Genomic DNA, 14185 nt, shown 5'->3' with positions numbered 1-14185 from the left:
TTATCATTTTTAAAAGAAAATGTCAATCTAACTTTTTTCAGTTAAAACTAATAATTTTTATAGGTGTTAATATTGTTATTATAGAAACATAGTAGTCTCTTCAAGCTAAACTTTCTGTAAACACCATTTCTGGACACATTATAAAAACACATTCTTGTTCTCTGTTTATAAAGACAGGACCTAGGCTTGTAATTTCAATAAAACAATGTCATACATTTCAAGGAGTGCTGACTCATTTAGAATGTGAAGTTGCTTTCCCTTTGTATAAAATTCACATGCACACATACACTGTAATGCTCACTTGATATAAATTAGTAATATGGTAATAAGTATATTCATACTGCTTGCAGCAAAATCTAATATTTAGACAGTAAATGGGAGCAATGGTGTAACAAGGACAAGAATTAGTTTCCATACAACTAGAAAACTAGGTAAATATCCGGAAATAGCATTTTCAGATGATGGACAAAAATGCATCAATATGGTCTGTGGGACATAAGGAAACAATACAGTTTATCATTATTTCAGGTTTCTACTTGGAGACATCTGGAGTGCAGGTACAAGGAAAGGATATCCAAACAGAAACAGACACATTTGATGAGATGGGGAGGCAGAGATCAGGAGTTCATGGGAGGTGAGGCAGTGGGAGCCGCTGAAAAGATTTCAAGCATGATACAGATAAACAGAGTGGTCACTAAGTTCAGCGTTTCCCAGGTATAAACTGAAAGGGCACTAGGAGCATCAAACAATGGCTGGATAGTTTTAAACTTAATGGCTCCCAGAGATTATACAGCGGGACAGTTGAGCTCTGACTACGCAGGGTAAGGAGTGCTTATTGATGATGAGAAGCACATAGTGGACAACACAGTGGGTGATATATCTTAGTAGTAAGACTCCATTAGCCCTAAAGTGAAATTGATATAGACCCACCCTTTAAAAATCATTCCACACAGAGAAGCATGCTATAGGGAGAGCACACTCATTAATATAATTAAATGTAACTTAATTCCCTGCCAACAGAAAGCTTAGCACAATTTTAAAAAGAGACAATAAATGTACATCTCATTGAACATGAACTTTTAATAACAAGCCTTGAAATCAGGAAAACTTAGATCCAGAAAACTTTATTTTATTTTTAAAACAATCATTTTATTAAAAAGAGCACATTTCAAGAATACCCATTTAACATTTTATCATCACTGGCTGCTGGAAAGCACACCAGTGTGTGTGTGCACTGTTTGCCTAGTACAAATTGAAGCTGGGTTGCCACAAAAAAACTCGTGCATCGTCAATTTAGGATCAATACTGGAGTAAGTTTGGTGAGCTCAAGAAGGGTAAATCCTTCAGCCCTATGGACAATATTTATCACAATGTATTTCAAGTATAACTGCAGAAGGCAACAACAGTAAGCATAGCAGCACAACCTCTGCATCACATTTCTTGATTAAGCCTTCCACAAGGCCAAGGCCTCCAGTTACGCTGAATTGCAGCAAGTCAAATTTACTAAAAGCAGTATGTGAAAACAATCACCACACTTGCACTTTAATTATTTTAATTCCTTATTGTGGAAGATGATTCTGCTACAGGATTCTGCTGGAAAAGTAAAGAACGTTGCTTTTTTTCAAACCACAAGGAAGAAACTGCATTTAATTTAGCTGGTAGAGGTATTTGGAATATCTTGTGCATATGCCAAATGGTGTTTTCTTTGGAAGAAGTCAGGTCTCCTAAATGAGACAGAAGCCTATCCAGATAAGAGTCACAGACTGTTTCCTCTCATCCTCAGAAAGTTCCTCTAACGACCAATAAGCTCCACATTCAAGAGAGCTAATTTCTCTCGCACATTCCCCGAACATGTTCCAACTGTTCAATGGAACGTTCATTTCTGAAGGCTTGAAGTTTTCCAGGGTAGAAATCATTCAGAAGGCTGAGAAGCCCCTTCTCCATCTCCTGAACGCCTGAGACGTCAGTAAGGAAGAAATGCTGAATCGGAGTTGACTGAGCACATTTCCCTTCTCCACCCTGAGGTCTCGTCCTCTCTTTCATCACTCTTTTTAACTTTGGTGGCTGTGAAGTTGACTGATGCAGGATTTGAAAACCTTGTGCTTTTACTAACTGGAATGGCATTTCTATTTCTTATTTTTATTTTTTGGCATTAACCACCTGAGTAGAGTGGTCACTAGAAGACTTAGGACTCCTCCTCTTCACTTTCCGCTCCTGCATTGTTTCAAGGCCATATTGTCTAGACTTGAGGAGGGAGTGGGTTGGGTCCTCTTTCCGAAACCTGCGCGGACCCCAGAGCCTTCAAAGCCTCTGGCGCAGCTGCGGCGAAGCTAGTGCTACCCCTTGAGCCGGAGTCACTTCCGAGATCGGCCTCTGCAGCTCCCTTTAGACACAGAAAACGTTAGTAGTGAACCATGAAAAGTCTTTGGAAATAAATACTGTCAATCCTATATTATAATATGCAAACTATATTAGCATTTATAGAAGTGGAAAATAACAATGCCAAAACTACTCTGCTAGCAAATCACATTAGAAGAAAATAAATCTTGTAGAGTTATATCCTTTGGGAATAGAAACTCAAAAATACTGAACAAAATATTAGCAACAAATCACATAAAAATTATATAAAATGAAAAATATGATCAAGTAGTGTTTGGTAGTAATGTAAATTTATAACTTTTAAGAGTTGCTATAATTCTTAACATTAATAAAATTTAAAGTAAAATAAAAAATATTCTCTCAATACATGCAGAAAACAATATTTAACAAAATTCAACAACATAATCAAAACCCTTGCAAAGCCAGAAAGAGGGATTTTTTTCAATTTTACACAAACTTTATTTTAAAAATAAATGACCAACATAATATTTAATGGTTATATACTGAATATCTTGCTCCAAGAAAAAAATAAATCAAGATATCTATCTAATCTTAGCATATTTAATTAATATTGTACTATTAGTTAAGTCCTAGCTGGTACGATAAGGCTAAAAAAAGAAATAGAGTATAGGAAATGGATAAGTAGAACAACATTCTCTTAATTTTTAGATGATATTTGTGTCTCTAAAAATCACTAAAACATCTAATTAAAAAGCTTCTAGAATATTGAGGGTAGTTAAATAGATTACAGATTATATAAGCATTTATATTCATAAGTAATCAAGGACCAATTTGAATTTGAAATCAGAGAATATCATTCTGGTAACATCATAAATCAAAACATGGCAGGACACTAATTTAAAAGAATATTTGCAAGATTAGTATATTTAAAACTGCAAAGTATTATTGACGAAAATAAAGAAGATGAAATGAATAGAGAAGTATACATACTGTTCTTCTGGATTGAATAAGCTATCAGTTCTCCCCAAATTGATCTTTATAGTTTAATGCAAACCAACAAATACCTCAGCAAGCTACTATTTTGAAAGAATTGAAGCCAAGTGTTGGAAGCAACCTAAATGCCCATCAGTAGATGACTGGATCAAAAAACTATGGTACCTTTACACAGTGGAATACTACACAGCAGAAAGAAAAAAAGAACTACTAAACTTCGCGACAGCGTGGATGGAACTGGAGAGCATTATGCTAAGTGAAATAAGCCAGGGGGCGAAAGACAAATACCATATGATCTCACCTATAAGCAGAACCTAACCAACAATACAAAGATGCAAGAAAAATAAGACCAGCAACACTGAAAGGAAAAGAAACCAACAGAGACAAGAGGGAAGGGGGGGGCAGGGAAAAGGAAGGAAAGGGGCAAGTCAAGGAACATATAGCAAGGACTCATGGACAAAACCAAAGGGGAAGAGCTGAGGGAGGGAAGGAGGGAGGAGGCAAGGGAAAGTGGTGGGGGGGAGGCAGAGACAAATGTATTTGAAAAAATAAATTAAAAAAAAATAAATAAAAGCCAATAGAAAAAGAAAAAGAAAGAATTGAGAATTTCGTTGAGACTCATAGAGTAAATTAGTACATTTTTATTAGATTTATAATAAGTATATAATAAGTTTGGAAGTACAGAAAAAAAATAATATGGTTCTTGGCATGGCAAGGTTTTAAATGTGGTGGATATTTGAAAGTGTCTCCTAATAACATCGAGCAAGAATTGCAAAAGGTCAGAAAAGCTATTTTGAAGATAGACAAAATCATAAAATGTAGAAAATGTTTTCATACAATTTTCTAGAGAGAAATTTCTGAGATATGTCAAATTATTAAAAATATACCTACTCTTTAATACAACCATTATTCTAGAGTTCAATATAAGTACGTATTCAGATAAGTTTTGATCTTATATTTGCATAATAGAAATATTTAAGAGTGAAAAACTGAAGCATATTAATATATAAATGGAGAGAATTAAAAGTGCTGCATGTTTTAAAATGTAAAATGATGGAATATATACAAATATTTATGTCCCAGAAATATTATTATTATTACTTATATATTTATATGCAAAGAATATTTTATGATGTACTCTATATAGCAAAAAGCTGGTTACCAAAATTTTCAAGGGTTTCAGCTAGGTAGCTAATTTTCAGTTTTTTGTTTTCATTTTGGCTAATTTGCATTTTATGAAGTTTCTACAGATGTCATGTTACCTTTCAGAATAATAAATACAGCATAGTATATCCATGGAAGTTATATTTTGCTTTTCCAGAAATTTTATAAATTGTGCTTCTTTAATCTTCAAGGACTAAACAGCTTGAAAATGAGTATGGAAGCAATTCAAAAAACTTAATGTTCTACTTTGTTAAAAATATAAAAAATATTTTTGTTCCTTAAAAGTCATTGAAATACTGGGTATATTCGTGTTTATCTTATGCATTTTTAAAATAAAACATATAATTTTATTTTGAAAAAATAAAGTTTCTCTGAGCCAGGATCCAGTATTGTTTGCTGTTTTAAACTATGTTTTTGTGAAATCTTATAGATAATTCAATCTTGCCTATTTCTGAATTGAAAATGTGTTTAAAATCTTATTAATAAGACTTCATTAGCAAGTGCTTAGTATTCCATGATGTGAATTTTGATTACTAACCTTAATATTATCTCTAACTTTATTCTCTTTATTTTCCTTTTTGTTTACTCTTTCTGATTTAAATATTTTAATTTGTTATATTTCATACATTTTAATATAATACTATTTAAAATATTGAACAATGCTATAACAGAACCTCTTATCAGCCACTCAGCTTAGGTCATATTATTTCATTAGTTAATACTTTCCATGTTTCCATTAGGTACCTTTTAAAAGAGAAATAATATATTATTTACAGTTGAAGCACCTTTGCTTTCTCTTTGATCTCTGCTCTCAATACTACTTTCTGGATATTTCAAACGTTTTGCCATCCATTATTTTATGACACATGTAACATAAAAAGTTTTATGATACAAGTATGCTTTTGTAAACAATATTTGTATGCATATATGCTTTAATCTATACACACATAATGTGCTTTTTTCCTGCAAGATGATCATATCTGAGCAAAGTATGTTTGAGATATAACCATGTTGATAAAAGGTTGACACAGTTACTTTAATCTGACATGTAAGAGTGGATGGTACAATCAATGCCTGACACATAAATAAAACAAAACTAATTTTATATTGATCCATCAACAGAAACCATCAACAAAATGAAAAGGCATCCTACTAAAAGGGAGATGTTATTTGCAAATGATATATCTGATAAAGGGTTAATATTCAAAATATATTAAAAAAATACTCATGTAACTCCACATTTAAAAAAAGAGCACAAACATGTCAATTATAAAATGAGCAGAGGACCTCACAGCGAGTGAGTGAGTGAGTGTGGCACCTGAACAAACACATGACCCCTGATTTATGTTGCCAGAAAAATTATGCATTTGTTTAATTTATTAAAATCAACAATTTTTGTTCTCAAATATTTAAATAGTTGGAGTAAATACGTTTAGACTACTTTTCTGAAACTGTGATGAACATTTATATTAACACTATTTCTAAAAATTGCACACATGGATTTCAAATTTTATATGAGCTATTTTCTAGGTCTCCACTATGTCTCTTGATAAGTCATAAATATATCTCACTTAATTCTCACTATTTTTATTGCTACTAGTGGTCCATAAGTAGTAGAAAGAATAATATTGAATAAGTGAGGTCAGGAAAACTCATTTTGTGTGAGGGAATATTATTACTATAAATTACTATTGTTACTCCTACTACTTTTATTATAATAATGTCCATATATTTCAGTTGTCATTCATTTTTGAAGAATAGTATATAAATTATAAATTTTAAAAGATTTATAGAAAAATTCTTAAAATGTTCAAGGTTTTACTTTAACCATAATATTGGGGCCTATTTCAATAAAAAGGAGCAAAATTGGAGATGTGCAAGTAGTATTTTTCAGACAAAAACAGGTTACATTCTATGCATAGAAGCCAAGGATTTCACCTGAAGAAACAGCTGTTCCTATGCTAATCTTTATTTTTCCTAAAATTGGTTAGTTAATAGAAGGCCGAAAATAATTACCCACTCTCTGAGACTAAGTATTGTTGAAGCAAGCATGAATTTCCAGGAATTGAAGCAAACAACTGATTTGAGAGAAGTAAGGCCATTACAGTAGAAATGGAAATGAGCACAGAGTCCTCTAGGATACACACACAGAATGAAAAAGTAATTTGAAATATCTGTCTGTAGCTCAGAGAACAGGTCAGAGTCGGGGGTAAAGTCGTGAAGTCCTTAGACTTTAGTAAATATTGAATACACGTATTGGAAGTTGGCAGAATGAGAAATTGGCTCGAAATGAAAGCTCAAGTTACAGAAACATTTATGGGTTAGGAAGAGGGCAAGGAATAATAAGAACACAGAGAAAAAACTATTTATAGAGGGGTATAAAATAATAAAGGAAAAAATGATGGCACTCAAATAAATAGATATGAGAAATGGAAACATGGCAAACTGAAAAAGTCAAAGTGAGAAAAGTAATATAAAGCGTTCTTTGCATATAGAGTTATAAGGTCACTGATGACTTAAGGGAGAAGAGTCATTGTGTAAAAAGAGTAAACATTTTAATGGACCTAGAAAATAAAAGAAGTTCAGTGCTTGAACAAAGCAAAGATTTGAAAAAAAAAAAAAAAAACAGTTTGAGAGGAATGAGAGGCATAAATGTGGTCATGCAATTATTATTTTTATTTACTAAGGATGAAATTTATCAATGTTTAAAAGATAAGGGCTCAGAGTGAAGGGAGAAGTAGATGTTACAGGAGTGATAGAGATTATTTATGGATCATTTATACTCTAGAGTTGTTAAGGATGCACGATGTTGGAGAGTGCTGGCTGAAGAGTTAGATGCTCGGGATTAAATCCTGGGCTATCCTTCACTAGCTATATGATTAGACTAGGTTACTAAACACAAGCCTGGATTTACTCATTTTTATACTGGAGATAATGGTAGTAACTATCTCCTATGGTTGCTGTGAATATTAAAGTGTTTTTAAATATAAATTGCTCAAAAACATGACCTGATAAGGAGTAAATATTCAATAAATGCAGACTTCAGTGGATGTGAAAATTTAAAGTGTCTGGCATGAAAAATTATAAAGTTAGTTGACATTTAATAAATTAAAGGACAGTAGTGTAACTACAGAGCTTTGTTAGCAATTTAAAAATTGTATGATGTTATACTAAGTATTAATAATAAAATAATATTAATAACCAGTCCTTGTAGAGGGCTTCCTGTATGCTCCTCACTGACCAAAGGACTCATTTAAAATCTGCAAAAACACTTTAAAGTTGGTGATAATAATCCATTATGTACAAGGAGACTTTTGCGCCGAGCAGATATATAACCTCCCCATGGTCACCCAGGGAATAGGGGGCCTAACCAGGCTTCAGTCCTAGGCTTCAGGCATCCAGACTGTGCTCTTAAACACCACATTATGCTGTCTTATCTAGAGATTTTAAGACATATATCTCATTATTTATATGTCTTAAATTCACTCTGGAAAATGCTAACAAAGATTGATTGATGAGCCATGAGGAGCAAAACCCCAATGTTGGTGAATTCTGTGATTTAGGCACACAAAGAGGAGGAGGAGCATGTGAGAATATCAGGCTGGAAGAAATCAGAGCAGTTAGGAAAGTTTGAGAAGGCCAGGTCAGTCTTGTGACAAGGTTGTCATAAGAACAAACAATGTAATAATATAGCATAACAGAAATCCTGTTCTTTTTTAATGGAATTCTAGATTCAGCTTTACCTAGTTTACAGTCAGTCACTTCGAGTTTCGTATTTTTTAATATTTTTCTTCTCTGTATATAAATGTTACCTTTGTTACCTTGGTTTGAAAAATCAATGCCCTCTTTAAATACCTCATTATAATGAGCTAACTTAGTCCCTCAAAATAATATGACTTCTGTAGGAAATAACTGCTTCATGAGGTAGAAATCCAAATTTTATAGTACATTCCTTTGATTAAAACTATCGTGTACTACTATTTGCTCTAAGACAATGAAGGGAATAGGGAGTTTTAATTTTAATTAAAAGGCTATTTCTTTCTCCACATGAAATGTTGTAAAACTCACTTCTTTGGAGAAAATGATCATTTAATAAGTCTTTAATGAATCCTGATTCTTCATGCAGTACTTGACTTTATACTCATCAAAATACATATCCTAAGACCAAAGAATATTTTATAAATGGCCATGTTTTTTTCTGTAATCTCACTACTATGAAACTATTTAACAGTGGATTTTATCTAAGGGATAAGAATATGTAGAAAACTTTTATTCCCTGAAATAAATATTTCAGGTTCTTTCTTAAAACCCATTGGATACAATCATCCAGGGGTGATTACAATATCAAAATATTTTCAAGTAGGCTATACATTCTTTCCTCTATTAGAAGCCATAGCCACATATAATGTAACACAAAAAATTGAGTAGAATTATTTGTAACCCAGATACCTTACCTAACATCCAGTTCAATTTAGCAATACCCCTGCAGTATCCCCTACAGCCATCCTATAACTTCTAACTCAATCTTCTATTTTTTATATGTCTAGCTATTGATAGCAGCAGTTAAAAATGTATAAAATGCTTTAAAGTTTCTAAACATGATATAGATGATGACCTATTTAATCTATCCAACAGTTCTGTGAAATGAGAAATCCTGGGAAATTATCTGTGTCCCAATTAAGGAAATAAGTGCTGTAAGATGTACTGATTTTCACAAGAATATTCACTATCATATGTCAAATCTGAGAATAAAATCCAAACCTAATGATTTTATTATTATATTACTATCTCTATGTAATTTCCTTGTTCATGGAGTAATCACAGGAGATTTGTAGTTTCATGGATTCTATTAACATCTACCTGTTATTATAAAAATATACCAGGTCTATATGGCTTGCCAAACATTCTCTCTGATGCTACAGACTTGATGGAAAGTTTTACTCTGTGATGGGAAGGACACCAAGCAGCAGACCGCTAGTTGCCTCCCTCCTTACTCCAAACCCCTTATCTCTTCTGCTTCTTCACATTAAAAGTTTGAACTGAGCACAATATTTCATTTCCTAAATTCCCTTGCTGTGCTGTCTTTCTTTTCAGATGTGTAACCTAATTTAGATTCTGGCTCCAATATTTCTCAACTACATGCTTTGTGCTTCATCTCCACACTTTTCCGAACTTCATGTCATCTGTGTTTGCTTCTGAAAATGTTTATAGTTTTTAACTGTTATCACGGTCTTCAATATCATTGTTGTTCCTCTATAAAAAGTCATCCCTCCATTCAATGGTCTGCTCTCACCTTTAGGATAAACTTCAATTCCTAAACATGCCTTGTAAGACCCACCATCATTTGAGCCTTTTCCAAGTTATTTGCAACAAATCTTGCTACACGCCCCTTGGAAACTCTATAATCCATATTTATACACTTGCTTTCAAATCCTTTAAAACATTATTTCTCTCACCAGCTGCAAGTTTTTATACAATTCACTCCTCTTTTGAGATCCATCTGTATTTCTCTTATCACCACAGTTTTCTAACTCTTACACATTATTCAGATTATTTATTCAGCTTTTGATAGAAACGTGAGTCCCTTTATTACTGACCCAGCTAGTTCAGCTGACTTGATTATGTAATACCTTCACTTATTACAGTTGGTTGCATTATAGTTAATGCAATGACCCTAATCATTAAAAGACTAAAGTCATTTTATGCATATTGACTATGTTTTATTGTCTGACTGTAAATCTAAATACATCTCAATGTGTAGCAGAAATTCAACACTCAATGGACATTTGTTGAGTTAAAGAAGAATGGAGACATGTAGTTGTCCTTCTTCTCTGACTGCTCTAACAAAATATCACAACCAGGGTAGCTTAGACAACAAACACTTATTTCTCACAGTTCTAGAGACTGTGAAGTCCAAGTTCAAGGTGATTACACAGCCAGTGTCTGGTGAGAACTGCTCCATGATTTGCAGGTGGCCATGGTTTCCTTTTATTCTCATATGACAAACAGCGGAGAGCTAGAGCAAGCTTCCCTGTCACATAACGGCAAATTCCACTCATGAGAGCTCCACCCTCATGACTTAGGTAGCTCACAAAGACTCACCCATGGCCTGGGAGGTTAGGATTTCAAGATACATATTTTGAGAGAACACAAGCATTCAGTCAATAACAAAGCATTCTTAATTTTGAGAAAATTGTTTCAACAACTGACGAGAGTAGCACTCCCATTCATATCTCCAACTTTCTTAAAAAAAAAAGATTTCATTTACTTTAGTCAAATTTTAAAACAAATGCACAATATCCACTTGAATAAATTGGATTGTGTGGACTTTCTTTGTAACTTGTGGTGCTCAGAGCGGACCTTGCTATATCCAGTACTATCTGAGTAGGGCTGACAGCTAGGAATGGTTCACTACTTTCATATGGACACAGCTGTTGTATTAATTCCATCTAAGTAAAATTGCCTTTCTGACAGCCTTGTCATGCCAGTGACTTATTTTATACTTGTTATCTCAACTTAAATTCCAGGTCTATTTCACTTAAACTGTCGGAAATTCACAACTCACCTGTCTTGTACCTCTGCATTTGGTTTCTGAATTTAAGTACAGCAATAAATTAGGAAATGAATTATTCAGTGTTGCCCGTGGCTAATACTGCTGTTCTTGTTTTCTACAATAAAGGCATCCAGTGATACTTGGTGAATTTTGAATACAGTCTTCTTTACATTTTTTCTGTTGCTGCATTCATAAAAGATATGTAGTAAGAATGCTGAGTCACCAAATACTTCACTTCTGTTTTTGTTTTACCATGGACTGAAAATATAGACCCTGACTTTGCTAAACTGTCTAATTATCTGTTTCCTTAAACAAATTCATGTGACAAAGGTTAAAATTTACATTAGTTTCTATAAATGCCTACCTTTCATCTGAGGAAAACTCACATTGTAAATTCTAAACTTGCTATTCTCTCAACTTATAAATGATTTTTTACTTTTCATACCTGTTAACAAACTTTCATTCTTAAATTAATGCTTATTAGGACTTAGTTATCAAAATATTTTCATCTTGTTATAAAAATGTTTCAATGCTGTCATCGAAACTATACTTCTATAATAAAATAACCTATAGGAACTGAAAACAAAAAATGTACATATACACATAATATATATATTTAATATAGATATATTTTATATCTCACAAGTGTTGTAAAGTTCAAATATAGATATTTTAGGTTTCCTGTTGATTAATATGCAAAAGTGAGATCATTAGATTCTTGTTGTAATTTATTAAAGCCATCTGAATTTTTTTAAAAAAGCCAGTAAGTAAATGTTATGATACTTTTTCTAGCTCAGTAATAATATAGGAAAAGCAAAAACAAAAAGCTTGAGAGTACAATTTCTTCCAAGGAATCCTTTGTTATAATGTGGAATGGGTATAATATTTTTCGATTCAGCTAAGACTTTTGTTTATTGAGATTTTCATTTCAGTTTAATGTCTTTACTTCTTTCTCCACACACTTTTATTTCTACACCTATATCTATTTTTGCATTTATGAAAAGTAGAATAAATTTTCAGCTAATTATGAGAAAGTATACATATCACAGTTGCTAAATGAGCATTTGACTTTAATGTAATTGACAAAAAGGAGGGAAAATCTGCAGTTTCAATGATTTAGTGAGGAGTACAAATGATCTACATAATTATGAGTCTCATCAATCAACCAGGGTGAAATGATGACTTATAAATCTTCTGAAAATAAAGCTTTGTTATAATGAAATCACGTCTCTGATTTTGTTTTATTTTGAATTATGTCTCTACTAATTGTGTAGGCTTCCTGATGTCTTAGAGTGAAAAAAGAGGAAAGAATCACATGAAGGGACTTAGACACTGCTGAAATAGTTGTGTTTCTTTTTTAATTGTTTTTGGTCTCTTCTTAAGTCAAATGCATACTTTTAAGTATCTATACCTACTTTTATCTATGTGGATAAAAAAGGGCCACATATGAAACCTGACAACCTCAGGGGAAGCCTGAGTAGCAGCCTTACAAACTCAGAGGCCTAAAGTAACCACATAGGATGGTCTGTAATGAAACATACTAATTAAAAGCAGGTCATGATAGGCAGTCATTGTCTTCGGCTAGAAACCTGACAAAGTCAACCTTTACCTTAATTGAGCTTCTTTATTATTATTATTTTTTTTTTTTGCATCTATGATAACATATCTTTGGAATATGAAAGTTAACTTCCCTTTTTCCAAAGCCCTGGGACACAACTACACCAGAGCAGAGACCACAAATCCCCTCATTGTTATTGTTAACATGTTAATTGTTGACTGTTAACTGTCCTGTATCCACCTGTGTAAAATAGGTATGTGTCTATCATTTTACCTTGTAATCCAATCCCAGAGGTTTCCTTGCTTTGCTTTCACCTACCTCTCTAATAAATCACCAATGGATTTCACATAACCCCCCTTATGACTCCTCTTTTGATTTTACTATATAAGGTGCAAACTGCCATTTTCCAGAACATTTTTCAATCCATTGAGGTTTTTATTCCCCACAATTATCATTAATTTGTCTCAAAAATTCTCTACAGTACTGTTTCTTACAGTGACATCTCTATGTTAACAAAAATGAAAATATTAAAATAAAATCAAAGTAAAAATTTCACTGGAATAATTTAAATAGGCAAGGAAAACTGTTCCCAAGGCTGTTGAAGTCTAGGGGAGTGAGGTCAGAACTCGGTTGGAGATCAACTTCACTAAAACAAAAGGCTGCAGAGTATTTAAGAGCTGTGTTGAGGGATTTTAAGCCATCTGTTTTCAGAAAAACTGAATTTTTTAGCAAAATAAAGCTTCTCATATCTTTATATCAGGAGGTTGTTTTACAATTTGTCATTAGTCTGTCAAAGTTAGGCTACTGGAAAAAGACATGCCCTAATTTGTAAACTAGAAAGAAGCTTTTAAAAAGATTTACATTTCAAAGGAGCAGAAAAAAAATTACAATTGTAGGTTTTCTAAATCAAAGGCTCTTAGAAAAGGCCTAGAGTTAGGAAGAATCCTGTGTAAAATTTAGTTAAGTTGTTACCAAAGAAAAACGCCCTCCTTGGAACACAGGCATATTCCAAAGACAAAGGTTGGTGGGGAATAAAAAAGGTTTTATTAAAATGTTGCACAATTTGGGGGCAGTAGGGATTCCCCGGCTCCAGGCTCCTCTCTTCCGCAAAACACAGAAAAAACCCCTTTGTTCCCAAAACGACTGAAACCCAAAACCATTACCAGAAATCCTCCTCCATCCTTATCTATCCTTTTCGGAGACTGACCCTGCTAAGCACATGGACCTCTCTCTTCAGGCTTCGCCCTGTAAACTGAGCACACGGCTCCTACCACCATCGCCCCGCGGTGGCTTCCTGGGCAGGGTGGAGGGACGGCGGGAAGCAGGTGGCCCAGGCCTTCCGCCTGGCCATGCGGCTTCCAGGGCCCGCCGGGCTTCAAGTGCTCTGGCCCCCAACAGGGCAAGTCATGGGAAGACAAAGGTGAGTGCTTTTCCCTTCCCTCCTGTTAAATCTCCTAGTCCAAAATTCCACGCTCTTTAGAAGGATTCAGCTCACCCCAATCCTATCCACTTCCCAAGCTAGACCGGCAGGTCTATACTTCTCTCTGCCTCCAAGGGAGTAGGAGGGCTTTTCCCTC

At 33.7% G+C, this 14185-nt stretch overlaps 1 pseudogene; it reads right to left on the bottom strand.

Moving 5' to 3' along the window:
- Positions 1-1651: 1651 nt before the first annotated feature.
- On the bottom strand, positions 1652-13788 carry LOC129081056 (coiled-coil domain-containing protein 28A-like; annotated as a pseudogene).
- Between the last annotated feature and the right edge of the window lie 397 nt (positions 13789-14185).

The sequence above is a fragment of the Pteronotus mesoamericanus genome, unplaced genomic scaffold (genome assembly GCF_021234165.1).
Source record: "Pteronotus mesoamericanus isolate MK-2021 breed Mesoamerican mustached bat unplaced genomic scaffold, CSHL_Meso_final contig_94, whole genome shotgun sequence".
Lineage (NCBI taxonomy): Eukaryota > Metazoa > Chordata > Mammalia > Chiroptera > Mormoopidae > Pteronotus > Pteronotus mesoamericanus.
Note: the sequence above shows the minus strand (reverse complement) of the source record. Positions and strands in the feature narration are given on the sequence as shown.